The sequence below is a fragment of the Triticum dicoccoides genome, chromosome 5B (genome assembly GCF_002162155.2).
Source record: "Triticum dicoccoides isolate Atlit2015 ecotype Zavitan chromosome 5B, WEW_v2.0, whole genome shotgun sequence".
Lineage (NCBI taxonomy): Eukaryota > Viridiplantae > Streptophyta > Magnoliopsida > Poales > Poaceae > Triticum > Triticum dicoccoides.
In genome coordinates this window covers 133,973,973-133,978,950 of record NC_041389.1, presented here as the reverse complement: position 1 = coordinate 133,978,950, position 4,978 = coordinate 133,973,973, and the positions used below count along the sequence as shown (strand labels likewise).

Sequence of the window (4,978 nt, the reverse complement as noted above, 5' to 3'; positions counted from 1 at the left end):
TACGCCGCGTCAAGCCCCGCCGCCTGCGGCCATACCTCCACCAGCCGCTCCACCTGCGCCACTCACCCAGATCCTCGACGAGAGATACAAAGACATGGTATGTTTCACATGTGGGGGGCCTAGCATTATGTTGGTAACTGCGTAGAGAAGAAAATCTGCTTTACCTGTGGTCTAGAGGGGCAAAATGTCAGCAACTGTTCAGCTTGGGCGCGGCTACACCCTATTGCAACCTTTTTTGACAGCTCTGCTCTTGGTTTAGGATTCTATCATATTGATGCACCTGTGGGCCATGAAGCGAATTGGCTGATTTCAGGAACTGTGGCGAGGTCCATATGGTTAAAGGAGAGATCAACCAGGTAGATCTGATTAAAAATCTTTCTGAGATCTTCTGCAAGCTTAGACAGTGGCCATGGCAAGTCAGAACACTCTTAGAGAAAAACTTATTGGTTAGATTCCCTCCTTGGAAGAATGTTGAAGAACTAATTGAATTCCCTACCTTTGATCTGCCAATTACTGGTGTTTCAGTCTCTGTTGAGAAATGGACTGGTGCAATAGACCCTTTCTCCAAATTGACTGAAGCTTGGGTTGTTGTTGAAGGCCTGTCGTCAAAATGGTGCACGTGGAAGGTATTCTCTCAGATTGCCTCGTGCTTTGGGACCCTGGTAGATGTGGACTGGAATGGGTTGATGAAGAGCTTTTATGAGAAAGTCAAAATCAAGATCGTGTGCAGGAGTCCTGAGAAAATTCCTTTGAACGGATTATGGAAATGAGGAAAAAGCTATACATTCTATCTTTCACTGTTGAAGGTCTTGAACAAGTGGGTGCTGATTATCCTAATGATGATAATGGACCTACTGATATAGATGTGGATGGCTTTAAAAATGATCTTGATGTGGGTGATACTGACAAGGACCGCTTGGAAGATGGTGAGGATGGTTTTGATGAACTGGATCTAGCTAATAGAGCTAGCACCTCTGAAAACCCACCTGCTAGTAAAGGTAAGGAGTGCACCACCTTTCATCCTCCTGCATTGGTGGAAGCTTACTATACTCCTTGCAAAAAACCTGAGGATAATGTGGCGAAAGAAAGTTGTGAGACTGTTGTCATCCTCCCCTTTGCTGAACCTATCAAACTTCTAGATGGGCCTGAGATGAACACACCTGATCCTCAAGCTGAAGCTGATTTTGCTGACACTATTGGCAGTCTTGCAGTTTCTACCCAGAAAATATACTGCTCTGGCCTACTGAGAGATTTTAATAGCTATGGTTCAGATACTGCCACTGAAGCTGGAGATACTGATAGTGAAATGGAGACCTTAAATGAGCCAGTCATGAACTGTCTGAAGATGCTGGAGTTGAGGAACAAGGTCAGAAATGATACTGCTGGTAACAATATCCCTCCCCCCTCCCTTCAAGAAAAACATCTCTGGTAAATGGGGCCCAATTCTCTCTCAAAGGCCTTCAACAAGAGTGCAGAGGAACCAAAATATAATGGAAACAGCTGAAGAATACAAGATGAGGAAGAACCTGGAAATCCCTGCTACTTCCAAAAGTAAGTCCTTTAATAGTGCTTCTTTTGATAATTTAGAGGCTTATGCCTCTGCTGTTTGGTCACTCTGTTCTAGAAGGGAAAAATATTATAAGTAACCTGGTGAGAGATGAAACTGGAAAATGCCTTGAGTTTGCTTCTCAAAACCCTGAAATATCATTGCTTGGTGAGTTAAGTGATATTCGGTGTGAGGGAGTGGAGTTTGTACTCCTGAAAAAGGCAGACCTGAGTCCAACAACCCAGGGGGCACTGCTGGCTCTGTTGTTAGTCTGGTAACTGCTCCTAGACATGGGCTTTTTAGCCTTTAACACCCATTTAAAATTCCACAATAGGTCTCTTTTGGAACATTAGGGGTATGGGGCAAAAAGGAAAATTACAGTGCATGTCTGATATAGTTAATAAATACAAACCAAACTTTTTTGGTTTCCAAGAAATTAAAAGAGAGAATATTTCTGAATCCTTCTTAAAGATACTAGCCGGGTCTACTGATTATATTTGGCATTCTTTGGCTGCTGCTCGTTCTGCCGGTGGGATCCTTGTAGGGGTCAACTCCTGCCCCTTTGAGTGTATTGGTGTTATATAACAAAAATATTGCTTGATTCTTACCTTGAAAAATAAGATTGATGGGTTTTATTGGCATCTAGTAGTAGTATATGGTATAGTTTATGCTGTGGACAAGGTAGATTTTATATCTGAACTACATGAAGTATGTGATGGGTTGTCCTATCCTGTCTTACTGGGGGATGATTTTAACTTGGTCAGAGAAGCCAAGGAGAAATCATCTGGTAATATTAATAACTCTTGGGCCTTCCTGTTTAATGTTTGGATTAATAAATGGGGTCTCATGGAAATCAAGCTGGCCAATAGGGTTTATACCTGGGGTAATAATCAAGACAATCCTATTTTTGCTACCATTGACAGAGTGTTTTCCTCTCCTGATTGGGATGGTCACTTCCCATTAACCACTCTTTGTTCCCTTCCTAGAGTGGGGAGTGACCATGCCCCCATCCTTTGAGACACTGGAACTGGGGGGAGTAAAATGAACAAACCTTTCAAATTTGCAAAATGGTGGCTGAGAAAACCTGGGTTTTCTGACTTAGTCAAACAAGTTTGGGCTACTCCTCCCCTCCTATAAAACTGCCATTGAGACATGGCAGTTTAAAACCAAACTGTTCAAACAAAAAGCTAAAGGGTGGAGCATTAACCTAGAGGCTGCTATGAAGAGAAAAGAAAAGAAAAACTTCCTGCAAGAATTTGATATCCTTGACGTTTTTGCTGAACAAAACAGAGTCTCTACTGAGGATATCCTCAGAATGAATGATACTAAAAAAAGTTGGAGGAAATTTGGAAAAAAGAAGAGACTGCTATGTGGCAGAGATCCAGAGACTGGAAAATACTAGAAGGTGATAGAAACACTGCCTATTTTCATGAAGTGGCTAACCATCGTAGACGGAAAAATCACTTGTCTGTACTAGAGGGCCCTGATGGCCTGGTCCACTGCACAAAAGATATGTTAGAGGTTGCTACTAACTTTTATAAGGATCTCTTTGGTTTTGAACCAAAACCTAATATCCACCTGGGTGATCATTTTTGGTCTGCAGAACTACTTTTTACAGATGCTGAGAATGACATTCTTGAAAAACCCTTTACAGAGGATGAAATTAGAGAAGCCATTATGGGGTCCTATGCCAATGGTGCCCCTGGCCCTGATGGCTTGTCCTTTCTTCTTTATCAAACCTTCTGGGAGGTGATAAAAAATGATTTCATGGCACTGGTTAGGGATTTTGAATGTGGTACATTAGATATACAAAGACTTAATTACTCTACTGTTACTCTTATCCCAAAAGAACCAGATGCTAGACATATGAAAAAGAATTAGACCCATTTGCTTGAGCAATTGCTCGATGAAGATCTTCAATAATGCTTTGTGTCATAGAGTATCCCCTATTGGGGATAGACTACTATCTCCATGTCAATCTGCTTTTGTTAGGGGCAGATTTATTTTGGTAAGTGTTGTTACTGCTCATGAGGCCATCCATGAGCTTCATAGGTCAGATAAATCTGGGGTGGTCCTCAAGTTGGATTATGGGAAAGCATGCGACAGGGTAAATTGGGACTTTTTGATTGAGATGTTAACATCCAGGGGGTTTGGTCCTAAATGGATAAAATGGATTCTATCCATTATCCAGAATAGTTCTTTCTCTGTTAAGATTAATGATGTGATTGGCCCATATTTTGTGGGTGGTAAAGGTTTGAAACAGGGAGATCCTAGCTCCCCCATACTCTTCAATTTAGTTGCAGATGTCTTCTCCAGAATTTTAGCCAAGGTTGTTTGGGGAGAAATTATCTCGAGGATTATTCCCCACATTATTACCAATAGCTTGATTAGTTTACAATACGCAGATGACACTATTCTTTTTCTAGATCCTGACATTGATCATGCTAAAAACCTCAAATGGTTACTAGCTTGCTTTGAGAACCTTTCTGGGTTGAAAATTAATTATGAAAAATGTGAGCTCGTTCCCATTAATATTGATGAAGCTAGTGCAAAAATACTCTCACAAACCTTCTGTTGCAAAATTGGGAGTTTCCCTCTTAAATACCTAGGGTTCCCATTACACTATCTAAAATTGAGAAGAGAGGACCTCCAACCCATTATTGACAAGATTATTAAAAGAATTTGTGGGTGGAGAGGTGCTTAGCTATGAGGATAAGTTGGTGCTGTTACAAACTTGTATTGCTAGTATTCCAATGTACCTTTATGTCTGTTATTAAATTCCCTAAATGGGCTATTAAGGCAATTACTTCACAAATGGCTCACTTCTTTTGGGGGAATGTGGGTGATGATCATAAATATCATCTAGCAAATTGGGGATTTGTATCCTAGAAAAAAAGCCTTTGGTGGCTTAGGTGTGGTAAACCTACGAGAGTTCAATATGTCCTTGTTAGCCTCCTGGTCTAAACGATTCTTCTTGGGTGGTGACAAAGATTGGAAAACACTAGTTAAACATAAGTACAACACTAACAAGCCCAACCTTCTCTGGTCTAATTCTAATACTGGCTCCCCTTTGGGAAAGGAATCACATGGGCCTTGGCTAGAGCTAGACCTTTCTCTAAATGGTAACTTGGAAATGGCCAAAGTATTAGCTTTTGTCATGATACTTGGGCTGGTGACTTGAGTCTGAAAACCCAATTTTGGGATCTATACAATATCTGCCAACAACAAGAGAGTACTGTAGCTCAGGTGTGGGATGGTGTGGTTCTCAAACTTACTTTTAAGCGATGTGTTGATATGCAATTCCTGAACAGGTGGCATGAATTGCTTCAACTCCTATCTACTAATAAGCCTAGTGATGGAGAGGATCATCTTGTCTTGATACTAGAAGCGTCTGGGATTTACTCTGTTAAGTCCTTTTATAATATGATCAAT

At 41.1% G+C, this 4,978-nt stretch overlaps 1 protein-coding gene across 3 annotated transcripts in view; it reads left to right on the top strand.

Moving 5' to 3' along the window:
* The window catches only part of LOC119307820, an 11,459-nt gene that overhangs the window by 5,473 nt on the left and 1,008 nt on the right, over window positions 1–4,978 (top strand). The window contains exons 1-2 of one of the 3 annotated variants that reach the window (XR_005149579.1): window positions 19–97; window positions 260–1,551. The exons of 1 other annotated variant lie outside the window; for it this stretch is intronic. The gene's annotated coding sequence lies outside the window, so the exon portion shown is untranslated. Of the gene's footprint in view, window positions 1–18; window positions 98–259; window positions 1,552–4,978 lie in introns of those variants that run through there. One more of the 3 variants, XR_005149580.1, reaches the window with a different exon arrangement.